This window comes from Carcharhinus amblyrhynchos, chromosome 1 (genome assembly GCF_965287045.1).
Source record: "Carcharhinus amblyrhynchos chromosome 1, sCarAmb.v2.hapA, whole genome shotgun sequence".
Taxonomy (NCBI): domain Eukaryota; kingdom Metazoa; phylum Chordata; class Chondrichthyes; order Carcharhiniformes; family Carcharhinidae; genus Carcharhinus; species Carcharhinus amblyrhynchos.
In genome coordinates this window covers 7850699-7868316 of record NC_137324.1, presented here as the reverse complement: position 1 = coordinate 7868316, position 17618 = coordinate 7850699, and the positions used below count along the sequence as shown (strand labels likewise).

Here is a 17618-nt window from a genome sequence, read left to right as displayed (position 1 = left end):
GATTTAAAAAAGTGACTCAGAAGATAGTAATTTCTGGATCACTTCTGGTGCAAAGTGGTGCAGGAGGGATCACCAAACAGCCTGCCTTTTACCTCCCTAGCAGCAATCCAGTTAAACTCCTCCATGGAGGACATTGTTTTAGATTGTCAACTCTTCGGATATACTGCAAGATGTCTCATTTAGACACCAGTCATTCTAGAAAGTTAGCTAGTGCAGTGGATTCCAAAGGCTGTGTGGACCAAAAAGTTACACCTGTCTTTACTGGTGCTACCTCAGCAATGCTGTCAATGTACTGAGGAACTGTTTCAGGAACAGGACAGGGTGGAGAGAGTGAGAAGACACAAACTGATGCAGCCAACACACAACTTTCTTCAAAACAATCTCAGACACAGACGACATGTCTTTGTACAAAGGAGCAGTTTGCTTTAACCCTCATCTTTCTTGACTGTTTGCCAGTTGTCCAAAGGTTTGACAAGTGTGCCATTTACTGAAGACAAGTGCCTTCATTCCCCTCCCTACACTTTGAAACAATATGTTTGTTTATCCAGGGAGCACTGTGATTAAGACAAGCACAGCCTTTCAGCCGAGTGCTGTAATTCTGTAGAACTTTATTATGTTTGGCATTGCAGGAGCAGAAAATTACCCAGACAGATGTTGCGATTCACCCTTCAGCGCTTCCAAAAGAAGCATTGGAAGGCATTTCAAGATTTCATAAAAATTGGAACTGACATTTCCGTTTTGTTTGACAACTGTGACCTGACTGCTAATGTGTGTTACATACCTGTGTGTGCATGTTGCATACCTGTGCAGAGTCGTGCGTAACACATGTGCAGCTAGAGGTTGACTGAGTGCTCTCATTTCGAGCTTGCAGCAGCTTTTTGTCAATTTTGTTCAACTTTATAAGGTAATTTGTAACTTCATCGGCTCTGTTTCTCACCTAAAATAAATTGCTCAGTGCCGTAAGAACATCTTCCCCTTCACTTTCACACCAAGTCGTGTGCGATCCTCTCCAGCTTTAACTTCCGTGTTGGAATGCTGGTGACGTGGAGCACAGCTTGGAGACAGATTTCTGAAGTACAAGGAGCCCAATTAAGGCCATGAGATAAAGAATAGGAGAGGAAGGTAAATGTCATGGAGTTGGGAGGGGTGGGAATGTTGTTCAATTCTCTGTGTAAAATTGAGCAATAAATGAGTGGGTGGGGATAGCAAAGTGGTTCCGCTGTTGGATTATCCCAATTAATGATTCAGAGACAGGAGTTCAAATCCCCCAAAGCAGCTGGGGAGTTTCATCAAACGGTTACAGCACAAAACAAGGCCTTTCAAACTTCCTGTCCATACCAGCTCCCTTCCTAAGTAATCCAATAAGCTTCCCTCCTCACCTTTTCCTTGGAGCTGTGAAATTTTTTCTCTCATCAGATAATTATTGAATTCTCGTTTAAAAGCCGCAATTGAATCTGCCACCATCACAGTCTGAGGCAACAAATGAAATTCAATTAACCTAAATAAAGCTAGAATTTTCTATAATGATGACAGTGCAACTGCAAGATAAAAACCCTAGCTGGTTCACAAATGTCTTTCAGGGAAGGAAGTCAAATATCTCAACCCCAGGACATCATTATAGAAGTTCTTCAGGTTAGTGTCCTAGGCCCAACCATCTTCGGCTGCTTTGTCAGTGACCTTCCTTCCATTGTAAGGTCAGAGCTGGCAATGTTCAATGTTCTGCAGCAACTCAGCAAGGTTCCTATAACAGCACCTTCCAAACCACAACATCTACCACCTAGAAGGACAAGAGCAGCATGGGAACACCACCGCCTGCATGCTTCACTTCACACCACCCTGACTTGGAGCTATGTCCCATTTCCCTCTCTGTTACTGGGTCAAAATCTCTCTAATAGCACTATGAGTGACTGGAAGGATTCAAGAGTGAATAACTGAGAATACTTTGCATCTGTCATCACAAGGAAGAAGATGCTACTGTGAAAGAGGAACCAATTAATAAATGGAAGAATTTAAAATTGATAAGGAAACGGTATTAAATAGGCTGTCTACAGTTAAAGTTGATAAAGCACCAGGGCAGGTTAAGATGGTTTAAGGAACACTGAGGGCCATGAGAGTGGAAATTCTGGAGGCATTGGTGTAATTTTCCAGTTTTCCTTGGACTCAGGAATGGTGCCAGAGGACTGGAAAATTGCAAATGTTGTTCAAAGTGATGAATTTACGAAGGGTTCATGAGAACATTGCTGTTAGTGTGGTGTACATGGACTTCCAAAAGGGATTTGATACAGTGCTGAACAACAGACTTGCGAGCAAAGTTATAGCTCATGGAATAAAATGGACATTAACAACATGGATATAAAATTGGCTGAATAACAGGAAACAGGATAGTGTTTAATGGATGCTTTTGGGCTGGAGGACGGTTTGCCGTGGAGGGTCAGTTTTGGGACTCTTGCTGATCTCGATTTGACCTAGATCTTGTTGTGCAAGGCACAATTTCAGAATTTGTGGATGGTATGAAACTTGGAGTCATTGTTATCTGTGAGGAGGTTAGTATCCTACAAGGACATTAACAAATTAATGGAATGAATGGGAAAGTGGCAACTGAAGTTAAATGTGGAGAAATGCAAAATGATTCATTTGTGTAGGAAGGTCATGAAAAGACAATATCAGCTAAAGCATACCACTCCAGAAGAGATGCAGGAGCAGAGGGACCTGGGTCTGTATGTGTATGAGTAATTGGAGTTGAAAGTAGAGTTGAGAGCATGGTTAATAAAGCATACAATACTCTGGACTTCATTAAGAGGGTTGTAGAGTACAAGAGCAAGGAGATTGTGTTGAACTAGTGGAAGACACTTGTTTGGCCTCCACTGGAGTATTAGGTGGGATTTTCCTGTCCGTGCCCATCCCAAGACTGGAACATTGCACCTGAGGTCAATGAACCTTTGCCTGGTCCGTATTCCACTCACTGTGAATCCTGCGGCAGCTGGGATGGGAAAATTCTGCCCATTGTGTCCAATTCTGAGTCTCGCATTTTAGGAAAAATGAGAAGGCATTGGAGAGAGTGTAAAGAAACATAGAAACATCGAACTATCACAGCAGGCAGTGTATTCCACACCCCAAGCACTCTCTGAGTAAAGAATCTACCTCGGACATCCCTCCAATATCTCCCACCATGAATCTTATAGTTATGCCCCAAAGAAGATTGATGCGGATTCTTCCAGGGATGAGCATCTTCAGTTATGAAGATAGATTGGAAAAGTTCATATTATTTTCCTGGGAGAAGAGAGGTCTGAGATGCGATTTCGTAGTAGTATTTAAAATTATGAGGGACCTGGACAGAGGGAGAAAGTGTTCACACTCGTGAAAAGATTGAGAAGGAGATGATACAGATATTGAAGTAACTGGCAGAAGAAGCAATAGTAACATGAGGAAAGACTTTCACATAGTGCGTGGTTAGGCGCTGGAATGCTCTGCCTGAGAGTGTGTGGTTCAACTCCGCGTTCAAAAGGGAATTAGACTGTTACTTAAAAAAGAATGTGTAGGGTTACAGGGTGAAAGCAGGGGAATGGCACTATGTGAATTGCTCATTCAGAGAGCCGATGCAGACATGATGGACCAAATGGCAGCTTCCTGCGCTGTAACAAACCTGTGATCGACTCGTGGAATCTCGGCAAGTCAATGGATTTGGGGATCGGGCTGAAATGTGACGTTGATGTGGATGTTCACCCGTGATCTTGAGTGATGGAACAGGTTCCAAAGGCTGTGAGGCTGTCACCTCCTGTTTCTTATATAGTTCAGTCTTACATTCTTAATTCAGTTGCTGCAACTCATTGGAGTGAAATGATTCCAGGATTGTGCAGCAAGACACTTGGGTTCTTGGTTTTTACTGAAAGGAAGAACAGAAAGAAAGAACTTAGATATATGTAATGCTTTCTGCAACCTCAGGATATTCCAAAAAGCTTTACAGCTATTAGGCTACTCACTTTTGTAGCGTACAAAAAAGTAAATTTGCCCATAGCAAGCTCCCACAAATTACATCGTACCACGGCAAGATATTCTGTTAAAAACAAAAAGTGAATAACTGCAGATGCTGGAATCTAAAACCAAAAGAGAAAATGCTGGAAAATCTCAGCAGGTCTGGCAGCATCTGTAAGGAGAGAAAAGAGCTGACGTTTCGAGTCCAGATGACCTTTTGACAAAGCTGGGTTACAGGGTGAGCTTTGAGAAAAAGTCATCTGGACTCGAAACAACAGCTCCTTTTTCTCCTTACAGATGTTTTGGGCGGCATGGTAGCACAGTGGTTAGCGCTGCTGCTTCACAGTTCCAGGAATCTGGGTTCGATTCCCAGCTTGCGTCACTGTCTGTGTGGAGTTTGCACATTCTCCTCGTGTCTGCTGTGGTTTCCTCCCATAGTCCAAAAATGTGTGGGTTAGGTTGATTGGCCATGATAAAATTGCCCTTTAGTGTCCTGAGATGCGTAGGTTAGAGGGATTAGTGGGTAAATATGTAGGGATATGGGGGGTAGGGCCTGGGTAGGATTGTGGTTGGTACACACTCAATGGGCCGATTGGCCTCCTTCTATACTGTAGGGATTCTATTCTATGTTGCCAGACCTGCTGAGATTTTCCAGCATTTTCTCTTTTGGTTCCAGATATTCTGTTCTTTGTTTAGTGATTTCCACGCAGGAGGATCCCTTGTCCTTTTCAAAGTAGCGCCATGAGATCGCTAATGTCCAGCTGAGAGGGCAGACAGCATTCAATTTACCACCTTATTCAAATAATAGCACCCCCCCAACAGTGCAGCACTCCTTCAGCCCTGCACGGGAGGATTTTATGCTGAGGCCTCTGGAGGTGGCTGGAATCCACAACGTTCTAACAGCTGAGTTGGAGTTTATGTCTGCTCTCATTTGGATATTCAGAATGGGCATCCACTTTACTTTCCCTCCCTCCCCACCCCCTCACTTGACATTTAAATCTGAAACTGATCAGGGACCATGGGTGGAAAGTTTTTAGTGGAGTGACAGTTCATTGGCTGAAGCGAGGGAGCCTGTTCTGATTGCGTGTCCTACTGTATGCTGAGATTAATGTAGGTTTATTTTAACAGTAATTTTATTGGTGCCTTTGTTAACGAGTCCTTTGATAACCGGGCTCCATAATTAACGGTACAGACTTTCAGACCCTCGCTCTCCCCCCCACCACCCCCGCCACCCAGTAATTGTTAACATATTTGCAACTTTTCAAACAACTGTGCTACTGTTAGCAATGAGGACACTCTCTGATTACAGCCCAGCTTCTCCTGTGTTATTCCTGATCCAGGAATTGAAGAGTTTAAAAGTTCGGAAATATAAATAAAATTAAACAACTCCACGCTCAATTTCCTGAAGTCTGATTGGTGGCGAAATGGTTAAGAACAATGCCCCACACATCCCGTGCCTCACCAAAACTTTACCTCCGCTGCAGCCCACCCCCACCCAAAAGTCCCGGCGTGCATCCTCCAGAAAATAGGAGGACCATGATATCGGCCCTTGATTCTGATGGTGCTGAGTGCTGGGTATTAGTTGCCCTCTGGTATCTTGTGTGAGACTGAACAGTATGTGTTCTTGGTCTGTGCACATTTCAGGCTGAGTCCAAACCATTGATGCCACTTAAATCAGGAGTTGGAATCGTGGCTGATTACTCCTTCCACCCCCAGACTGAGATTCAGTAACTAAGCACAGCTTGTGCACTGAACCTCCCTGCAAAGCGCATCCACAGTAGCGTGCATGCAATGCCTTTCGCTCTTTGAAACCATTAGTACAGCTACTCTTCCGGGTTTCATTTTAAGCTGGTGCAACCCAGAGGCCTGAAGTAACAGCTAATAATTTACATTCCTATGTTGGTGATTTATAATTTAAATTTATTTGAGAAATGAATCTAGAAATTAAAAACCAGTATCAGTAAAATTGACTGTGAAGCTTGTCAGTTTGTCATTGCAAAAGAAAAACTTGTTTTCAGGGAAGGAAATCTGTTGTCTGTACCTCATCTGGATTAACATGTACTTCTCATCCACAGCAATGTGATTGCCTCTTGACTACCTCATGGAGTGGTTTAGACCAGGAGACACTCAGTTGTATCATCAGCTCCTCAACACAAGCAGATAGTACAGATAGCGAGTGAAGATAGGATAGTAACACCTAAATCCCCAGAATGACAGGCACAACGAAAGTTAAACACCCAGCATAATAAAAATGAGTGTGGGATACACCTATATTGAAGCAGGTACGAAAATGATGATGAGAGCCACTGAAACATGTGGTAAAATCCAACCGTATTTTGGGCCACAGGAATATAAACTCTTCGGCAAGTCTGTGCTGGTTCTGGGGACATCTGGATTTCAGGGATCACTGTATAAAAAAAGTAGAAGTAGTTATTTTCTTTAGGAATATTGGGCATTTTTATCTGTTGAAATACACTCAGCCCCTGCAGGGCACAGTCAGGAAGGCAAATGGTATGATGGCCTTCATTACAAGAGGAGTCGAGTACAGGAGCAGGGATGTCTTGCTGCAATTAAACAGGGCCTTGGTGACACCACATCTGGGACATTGGAATCAACTGGGGACCAGGATTCAACTTAGGTCAATTTCAGTTTTAGGGGCATCTGGATGAGTACATGAATAAGAAGAGAACAGAAGGATATGGACTGAGTAAGGGCAGAAGTTTTGTTTTAGTTCAGTTAGGGCATCATGATCGGCCAAAGGGCCTGTTCCTGTGCTGTGCTTTTCTTGGTTCTTCGTTCTTTGAGGATGGGTGGCTCAGGACAGCAGAACATTAGAATAATTAATTATGTGAGTGATGAGGGTTTCAGCGGCAGGATAATAGAACTAGGAGTAGAGGTGGGCCATGATGTGGAAATGAGTGAGAATGAAGTGAGAGGCTGATCCTTCTCGACATCCTAGCTATGTCTTTAACACAACATTCTGCACCCTCTCCTTTCTTCTCCCTTATGTGCTTTATAAATGTTATGTTTTGTCTGTGTAGCGCACAAGTAACAGTGCTTTTCACTGTATCCCAATACACGTGACAATAATAAATCAAATCAAAGAGAGGATATATAACAAGCTGTTGAGATAGTTAGTGGTAAGGTTCAGCCTAAAGAAGGGCCAAGTTCATGCTGGGGCTAAAGATGATTTGTTTTGAACAACTCTAAGGAGTAGAAGTGTGTAGAAAAGTGGTAAGGCAAAGCAGGGTAACAGATGATGATGGAAGAGGCTGTATGGAGAGATTTAAATATAGGGTCATTGAAGAGAAGGGTTCAGATCTGGTAAAGCAATTGGGACAGTTATTAATGAGGATGAGGGGTTGAAGATGGCTTTTCTTTCAGACGGAATTAATGATGACAATTTTGAAGGGTAAGGGAACACTCCCTGAGGCAAATACCATATTGCTTAAAATGGGTAACCAGGAAGGGAAATTAGTTTAGCGGGAAAGGGTTGCGGGAGAAAAGACAGGGCTTGGATATGCTTGGAGTGGGAAGGAGGGAGAGACAGGGAGAAAATAAAGAGATCAGGGTACAGGCAGTGGAGGGCTTGGGACACAGAAAGGTTTGGTTTAATAGACAGGAAGCATAGGGAGCAGTAGAATCAGTTAAAAATAATCAGTGTGGACTTGATGGGCCAAAGCACCTCTTCTGCTCCAAGATTCTATGATCATGTCTTGGAGACAAAGTAGTCTGTGAGCTCTTCACACAATAAGGTGTGGCTGTGAGAGCTGGGGAAATGGGGTTTAAGGAGATATGGCTGGAAGTAGAGAAGAGAAGCTTGTGCTTTTTTCCTTCCCTCCAGCGCCATTCTAGAGTAGCAGACCATTTGGGCAATGGAAAGCAAGGCCGATAAAGCTTGTAGTCACACCATATCTGGCAGCAGGAGGCTGAGACACTTCTACACTGAAGTTTGCACTTCTTGGAATTGTGAATGTGAAGGTATTGTTCATATCAGGATGTGAAATGGTGAAGGATTGTCTGAGGACAGGAGCATACAGGGTGGGTTCGAGGGAATTGTTGAGCAATTCGGATGTAGAAGGCAAAGAGCTAGGCAACATACTGGTCTAGAAATGACTTGATATTTCCCAAGGACAGAGGCAGAAGGAAAGAGAGTGAAGTGAATGACAAGTCAAAGAACTATTTGCAGATTGCCTTGTGAGAGAATGAGGCTATGGGGATAGAATGCCTATAGGATATAGCAGGGTGGAGAGGGTAGCAATATGTTTTGAGGGAGAGATTTCAGGAGAACGGGGATGCATTAAATCTTAAGGAAAGAGGGCAAAGGAGGACCACTGTGACAGAAATTAAGGAGTTTCCTAAAAACAAAAATAAGGAGTTCCTCAATATGGAGGCCCATGGAGTGGGAGGATATCACAGGAAGAAACACACTGGTATTTGTTGGGAGGTACACAATGATCTTAATGGTAATTCAGGTGAAGTGTTTGACTGAGGAGAATATGCCATGGGACTGGGGGGAATGGCCAAGTGCAGGTTGGTGATGACGATGAGGCAAGGTGGTGGGGGCATAGCTGTGTGAATAATATTTAATAAGGAATAAGATGTTGGCACCCTCTGACCAGGTTTCAATCAAACCTGGATGCATCCACAGTAAGGTCAAGGATTGCAAGGATCTTTATTCAAGTAGGACAAAGTGGTGAGGACCTGTGATTGTTAATATGCTTGCAAGGTGCCAAGGAGCAGTGCTCATAGATTCCTACAGTGCGGAAGGAAACCATTCAGCCGATCAAGTCTGCACCAACCACAACCCCACCCTATCCCCATAACCCCATGCATTTAACCTGGCTAGTTCCCCTGACATTAAGGGGCAACTTAGCATGGCCAATCCACCTAACCCCCACATCTTTGGACTGTGGGAAGAAACCCACACAGACACAGGGAGAATGTGCAAAATCCACACAGACAGTGACCCAATCTAGGAATTAAACCCTGGTGTTATGAGGCAGCAGTGCTAATCACTGTGCCACCATGCCACCCTCTGTGCTGGGTGAGTTGAGTGAGACATAGAGGTAGCTGGACAGGAGGTTGCTGAGGCATTTGTTGATGAGGAGGAAAAGTGCTGTGATGGGTTGACTTGGAAATGCCAAGTAAAAGACAGAAGATTCAAACCCTGAATGATTGAAGGGGAGAGGGAAGTTTGGTGTATGTCAATGGGTGTAGATCTGAAATACCTAAAAGTGGGAAGATACAATGGGGGTGAGAAAGGCAAAAAAACAAGCCAGAGGGACTGAAATAAGGAAAAAGTAACAGACTTGGTTGGATCTGGTACGGCAACCAGAATGCTGACATGAGAGATTTGGATTACTCAGGTCTGGTAGAGATTAGGGGAGACTTGAAGCAGCCGTAAGGAGAGGACAGGGAGGAGCTGACATAGAACAGTCCAAAGTTCAAATCTGAGAGCCAGGAGGTTGTGGTGAGTCCACTTAAGAATGCCACAAATGAAGAAATGTTTTGTGGTTCTATTCCTCTAAATTCTATTTAATAGTAATTGGAACTAGGAAGCCGCAGAATAGAGGATTTCCAGATGTTGGGAGATGAAAAACAGAGTACATATTACTTTACTTTTGAGAGAAAAAAAAGCTACAAAGCATTGGTACTTTGATGGTTAATAACAGTGGAATTGGACCTTGAGCAAGGGGTCATCATTAATGCACATCTATTCCGCAAGAGATCTCCCTTTGGTGCTAGTTTTAGCGGGCACATGCATATCATTGATATTAATATTTGTGAACACCAGTTTTTGGCCCTGTACTGATATTCAGAGAGGAAACTGGATTTTCTTTCAGAGAACTTCTCCCCATCTCTCAAAGTACTGATTTCTGTTGCAGTAGAGCTCCCCCAGTGCTAGACACCCTCCCCACTCAATGGCATCTCTATGTGTGTGGGCCTCAATAGTTACTATATGTTTGCAGCTTGCTTCAGAGGAAAAGCATCAGGTTCAGCCTAAGCCTGCTCTCACTCAATATTAATGTTCTTTTTTTCCCTCCATCGGTCTGTTGTCTCTCTTTCTCTTTCACCCCGTCTCTCCCTCTCGCTTCAGCCCAAAATTCCACACAACAGCACTTGAATGAATGTGCCTCACGTTGGTTGCACGGATCCACTCCACAATATGACTGCATCACCTGGGTTGTCACTTTGGAGCGGTAGCTTAAGTTTATTTATTAGTGTCACAAGTAGGCTTACATTAACGCTGCAATGAAGTTACTGTGAAAATCCCCTAGTCGCCACACTCCGGCATCTGTTCGGGTAAACCGAGGGAGAATTTAGAACGGCCAGTGCAGCCAACCAGCACGTCTTTCGGACTTTGGGAGGAAACCGGAACACCCGAAGGAAACCCATGCAGGCATGTGGAGAATGTGCAGACTCGGCACAGACAGTGACCCAAGCCAGGAATCGAACCTGGATCCTTGGCGCTGTGAGGCAGCAGTGCTAACCACTACGCCACCATGCCATCCACTGAGGGTGTGCAAATTGTCAGGGGAGTGATCGGGTGGTGCGGGGGAAGTTGCGACACAACTTGGAGGATTCCCAGCTAATTCTACTTAGATGTAGCTATAACATTCAAGAAATGGCACAGCAGTTAGCACTGCTGCTTACAGCACCAGGGACCCAGGTTTGATTCCTGGCTCGGGTCGCTGTCTTTGCGGAGTTTGCATCTTCTCCCCTTGTCTGTGTGGGTTTCCTCCGAGTGCCCTATTTTTCTCCCACAGTCCAAAGATATGGGGGTTAGGTGGATTGGCCACGCTAAATTGCCCGTTTCTGTCAGGGTAAATCAATGGGGATAAGGCCTGGGTGGGTTTGTGGTTGGTGCAGACTCAATGGGCTGAATGACCTCTTTCTGTGCTGTAGAATTCTATGATTCTAACTCCCTCTGTCCCCTCAACAAACTTGAAAGAATATAAATTAATTTGCCAAGTGGAAATTATGCTGAACACTGTCTCAGTTATAGGACATTTTATTTATTCTTAGGATGAAGGTAAATCTGATTAAGCCGTTTTAATTGCCAATCCCTGAAAGTTCTAAAGTCATAGCAAATCATAGAGATGTAGGCATTTAATTCCAGATTTTTTAGGAAGTGATGGATAGACTTTTCCCAGATATTTGAACATCTAGGATACACCAAAGCGTGGACATAAGTTCAGGTATACACTTTGCCCATGTTTGACCCGATGCTGAGAGACATCATGGGGTCCAGGCTTGAGGTTGAGGTCTTTAAGAGCAACTTCCTTTAACCACTGGGCCGCTGCCACTTCTGCTGCGTCTGTCCTGCCGGTGGGGCAGGACATATCCAGGGATTGAGATAGTGATGTCTGGGATATAGAACATAGAACATAGAACATTACAGCGCAGAACAGGCCCTTCGGCCCACGATGTTGCGCCGACCAGTTACAAAACAATGACCCACTAACCTAAACCAATCCCTTCTCGTCCATAAACCTATCCACGGATCTCTTAAACGCCCCCAAACTAGGCGCATTTACAACTGCAGCAGGCAGGGCATTCCAATCCCTCACCACCCTCTGGGTAAAGAACCTACCCCTGACATCCGTCCTATAACTACCACCCCTTAATTTAAAGCCATGTCCCCTCGTGCTAGATTTCTCCATCAGAGGAAAAAGGCTATCACTATCCACCCTATCTAAACCTCTAATCATCTTATATGTTTCAATAAGATCCCCTCTTAGCCGCCTTCTTTCCAGCGAAAACAACCCCAAATCCCTCAGCCTCTCCTCATAGGACCTCCCCTCCATACCAGGCAACATCCTGGTAAACCTCCTCTGCACCCTCTCCAAAGCCTCCACATCCTTCCTATAATGTGGGGACCAGAACTGCACACAGTACTCCAAGTGCGGCCGCACCAGAGTTGTGTACAGTTGCAACATGACGCTGCGACTCCTAAATTCAATCCCCCTACCAATAAACGCCAAGACACCGTATGCCTTCTTAACAACCTTATCTACTTGACTCCCAACTTTCAGGGATCTATGTACACACACACCTAGATCCCTCTGCTCATCCACACTATTCAAAGTCCTCCCGTTAGCCCTATACTCGACACATCTGTTATTCCTACTATCTGTATTATCTGTAAGGTATGATTCTCTTCTAGAATCCAGGGCAATGCTCTCGGAACCCAGGTTTGAATCCCACCAGGGCAGATAGTGAATTCAAAAACTACTCTGGAATTAAAATCTAATGATGAACATGAAACCATTAGCGATTGTTATAAAAACCCATCTGATTCACTACGAAGAACAAAAACAGCCCGGGAAACAGGCCCTTTGGCCCAACGAGCCCGCGCCACCATCTTAACACCACCAGTCCCCCCCTCCACCCATGACCCTTGTCTAATGCTTTATGGCCATCCACATTGAGGGAAACTAATTTAGGGACAATTTATTACTGCCAATCAGCCTAACAGCACATCTTTGGGGTGTGGGAGGAAACCGGAGCACCCGGAGAAAACCCACGCAAGCATGGGGAGAATGCGCAAACTCCCACAGACACTGGCCCAAATCCATGCGTTTGCACAGCAATCAGTGATAGTCGCTGAGCTGTCGTCTTGCCCAGTATCTGGTCCAGTTTAGGCACACACTAACGACATGAAGCACTAGGCCAATCTCGAACAACCAAGAGCAGCCCAAGTACGACCCCTCATTGGACACAAGGCGGACTGACTTAAAACCTGTGAATGAAAAGAGAAAAAAAAACATTATTGTTGTACCATATCCATTTGTCTTACCAGGGACGCCCCGATGCTAATGACCCTTATTTAAAACAATCTCCTATATCCACCCATCTCCAACCCAGTCATGTGCCTGTCTAAGTTACTCTTAAATGACTGTAGCGTGTTTGCCTCCACCACCTTACTTGGCAGAGCATTCCATACCCCCACTACCCTCTGTGTGAAAAACCTCCCTCTAATATCTGTGTTATACCTCTCCCCCCTCACCTTAAGCCCATGGTCCCTTGTCCTATGTGTCTCTATCATAGGAAATAGCTTACCTCTGTTTACGCTATCTATACCCTTCATAATCTTATATACCTCTATTAGATCCCCCCTCAGTCGCTGTCTTTCAAGGGAAAAGAGCCCCAATTTCTTCAATCTTTCCTCATACCCCAGTCCTTCCATACCAGGCAACATCCTGGTAAACCTCCTCTGCACTCTCTCCAGAGTCTCCACGTCCTTCCGGTAGTAAGGCGACCAGAACTGAACGCAGTACTCTAAATGCGGCCTAACCAACGTTCTGTACAACTGCAACATTAGACTCCAGCTCTTATATTCTATACCCCTCCCTATAAAGGCTAACATACCATAGGCTTTCTTCACCACACTCTCCACTTGCACTGCCACCTTCAAAGACTTGTGCACTTGCTGTCCTTCAGGGAAGGAAATCTGTCAACCTTACCTGGTCTGGCCTACATGTGACTCCAGACTTTTAAATGCCCTGTCAAATGGTCTATCAAGCCACTAACAGCAAGGGCAGTTAGGGAAATTGCCCCACCAGCAATGTCCCCATCCCATGAACGAATAAAAAAAATGCTGTCAACAAATGTCCTCCAGTTTTTAATGTCAGTATTATGATTGAATTAGCATTTTCAAGAACCAGACCTGGTTATATTTGTCAAAATGTGCCGAGGGTATAATTGAGAGGGAAACTCAAGCTTTCCTCCTGCCTAGCATACTTTGTCCGGGTCTTGAATGTTAATTTCAACATCAAGTGACAGATTGTCGGTGATTGTGGAGATAAAATATGTGAAGTTATCAATAATCTCCAGTGTCACCTTGTCAATGTTGATAGATGAGGGATATGTTGGCGTCCTGAACCATAACATTTGACTTCCTGATGCTGATACCAAACCAAACTGCCCATTTGCCGCTGCAGGTATAGGCATGTTTGGAATGTTAGTGCAGCATTGTCTGTGCAGAGCCACTCCCTGATGAAAACTTGGTGCACCTTTGTCTTGGATCTCAGGCGAACAGCTGGTGCCAGTGCACTGAGTTTGGATGCCTTCATCGTATGGCATGGCTTGTTCCAAAAGATGGTATTAGTTACCCAAAACTCAGGGTGGCAGCAAAGCTCAAATAATCTCCGTTCTTCCTCACTTACCTTTCAGAGGCCATGATGTCCAAGACAGGGGATATATGCCTCATGATCTATCTCCAACCTTGCATTGAAATCTCCCATTAGGTCAAGATATTCTGACTTTCCAATTCTGCCATTAACAATGTCAAACTCCCTAAAGAACTAGTCTTTTGCCTCTGTCATGGGGCACAGCTTAGAGCATAGATAATTATGAGGATAACTGGCTCTGTTTTAGTTGAAAGACAGATGGACAGATTATGTTATAGTTGACAGACAGATGGAGGTAATAGGTTCTGAACCATTTATGGGGTTCTATTAAGTAACGAGTTCCTTACAGTGAAAACTTGCACCTTGCTCACATGTTTCCCTGGACCTTTTCCCCAGCCAATAGAAGATGTAATATTCCTCTTTCAGTGACCTGCTCTGAGTGACCTGGTCTTCAGTCAGGAAGTCATGTCAATGTTCAGCCTGTCTAGTTCCCTGTGATCACACACAGCTGCGCTCATTTTAAGCAGCTGTGAGTAGCCTATCAGTCCTATGCGCAGTGTCCTGATATTCCGGCTTTCCAAACTTTCTTTTTGTTTGTTTTGCTTGTTTGCCTGATGCAATAGATTCCATTTATTTGTTGAGCAAAGCCTCTTGAGCTCTAAATCTGACTCACATTGGTCAGTGACTGACCAATAGGGACAATGGTCCCTCCCACTGTCGGAGACAGCCAGAAGCACCCATTCTCTACGACACTTGAATTGGTTTGACACTTCTAACTGCTGCCTCCTGTGTCCTGTGAATGCTGTGCAGCAAAACTGCAATGTCCTCTCTAGGGTGCAAGCCTAGACAAAACCTATGGAGACACTGGGCTCTCCAAACATCAGGGTCCACTTCTTGAGATAAAGGCAAAATACACAGAAGGGACACCCAGAATAATGACAGAGGGTCATCCAGACTCGAAACATTGGCTTGATCCTCTCTCCACAGATGCTGTCAGACCTGCTGAGATTTTCCAGCATTTTCTGCTTCTGTGTCTTAACCTCCCCAGTTGTGTACACAGGCACAGGAATGCAACTCTTTGATTTGGTTGGATTATTGTCACATGTATGAGTATACAGTGAAAAGTATTGTTTCTTGTGCGCTATACAGACAAAGCAACCATACATAGGGAAGGAAAGGGGAGAATGCAGAATGTAGTGTTACAGTTATAGATAATGTAGAGAAAGACTAACTTAGTGTGAGTAGATCCATTCAAAATATGGCAGCAGGGAAGAAGCTGTTCTTGAGTCAGTTAGTAAGTGACTTCAGACTTTTGTATCTTTTTCCCAACGGAAGAAGGTGGAAGAGAAAATGTCCAGGATGCATGGGGTCCTTAATTATGTTGGTTGCTTTTCCAAGGCAGCGGGAAGTATAGACAGAGTCAATGGATGGGAGGCTGGTTTGCGTGATCAATTGGGCTACATTCACGATCTTTTGCAGTTTTTTGTGGTTTTGGGCAGAGCAAATCAAGCTGTGATACAACCAGAAAGAATGCTTTTTATGGTGCATCTGTAAATGTTGGTGAGAATCATAGCTGATATGCCAAATTTCCTTAGTCTTCTGAGAAAGTAGAGGTGTTGATGGGCTTTCTTAACGTCAGTGTCAGCATGGGGGATCCAGGATAGAACATAGAACCCTACAGTGCAGAAAGAGGCCCTTCGGCCCATTGAGTCTGCACCGAACACAATCCCACCCAGGCCCTACCCCCATATCCCTACATATTATACCCACTAATCCCTCTAACCTACGCATCCCTGGACACTAAGGGGCAATTTCTTAGCATGGCCAATCAAACTAACCTGCACATTTTTGGACTGTTGTTGGTGATCTGGACACCTAAAAGGTTGAAGCTGTCGTCCATTTCTACTTTGTCCCCATTGATGTAGATGGAGGCATGTCCTCCACTTCCTGAAGTCGATAACTATCTGCTTTGTTTTGTTGACATTGAGGGAGAGATTATTGTTGCCTCAGCAGTTCACCAGCTTCTCTATCTCATTCCTGTACTCTGTCTTGTTACTGTTTTGAGATCTGACCCACTACGATTTGGAGGGGATTTTGGTCACACAGTCATAGGTGTATAAGGAGTATAGTAGGTGGCTGAGGACACAGCCTTGTGGGGTACCAGTGTTGAGGATGATTGTGAAGGTGTTGTTGCCTATCCTTACTGATTGTGGTCTGTGGGTTAGGAAGTCTAGGTCCAGTGCAGTGGGAGGAGTCGAGCCCCAGGCCATGAAGTTTGGATGAGTCTTGTAGGAATAATGGTGTTAAAGGCTGAGCTGTAGTCTATGAATAGGAGTAGGACACAGGTGTCTTTGTTATCCAGGTGTTCCAGTATTGAGTGCAGGGCCAGGGAGATGGATCTGGCACTCACTTGGTTGTAGGAGTAAACAGAAAGATGACACACTGAGACATCAGTCTGCCTTTGGCTTCACTCCAGATATTTTGGCATTGCACCAGTTCACCAGATTCTCTATCTCTTTCCTGTACTCTGTCCTGTCGTTGTTGGAGATCCAGCCCACTACAGTGGTGTCATCAGCAAACTTGAAAAGTGAGCTGGAGGTGAATTTGGCCTCACAGTCAGGTGTTTGCTCCTTTTAGCCTTCAATTCTGCTGAGGCACCCACAAAGATGCGGAGCTATTTGATAGTAGGTGGAAACTTGATTCATGGGTACCAGGGTATGTCCACATGTCAGTGGGCTAACACACTGCATATCTGGGGGCCAAACCTCCTGAAAGTTGCTCTAAAACTCGAGTAAGGGAGCCAGTTTCCGTGTGTCACTGTAATGATGCACTTTCCGAAACTTCATTCGTAGACAACAAAGGATTTATTTACGAAGGCGTACAAGAGCAGCAGCATTTCTGCAGCTAATTCTGGCATGCTAAGGTGAACTCCTCCTAAGGTGAACTCCTCCTAAGGTGATTCTAAGGTGAACTCCTCCTCCAGGGATGATTCCTCCACTCTCACTTCCATTGGTTCACCCAAGCCAGATGCCTCGCATTCAGTGGTGTTGTCCTTGAAGGAACAATCACCACATTCAGTCAAGACAAGACACAGCTGAGGACTTTCCAAGGAAGAGACTGTGTACTTATAACAAGAGACTTCCATATCTGCTGCTGGCCAAAAGTGGAGCTGAAAATAAGAAGCAAACACAAAAGTGGACAGTACACTAGCATCTTACCCACACACGAGATTCATAACATAATGCATTGGAGGCCATTCAGAGGAGGTTTACTACATAAATCAGCTCTGAAGAAGAGTCATATGGATGTGAAATGTTAACTCTGTTTCTCATTCTACAGCTGCTATCAAACCAATGAGTTCATCCAACATTTTCCATTTTTATTTCCAACTTGCAGAATCCACAGTATTTTGCTTTTGATTCCGAGATTGATACCTAGGATAAACAGGTTGCCTTGTGAGGAAAGGGAGACAGACTGGGTTTGATCCCATTGGTGTTTAGAAGAGTAAGG

At 44.5% G+C, this 17618-nt stretch overlaps 1 protein-coding gene across 2 annotated transcripts in view; it reads left to right on the top strand.

Moving 5' to 3' along the window:
• The window catches only part of LOC145344932 (exocyst complex component 6B), a 595965-nt gene that overhangs the window by 455742 nt on the left and 122605 nt on the right, over positions 1-17618 (top strand). The gene's annotated exons all lie outside the window — the stretch shown is intronic.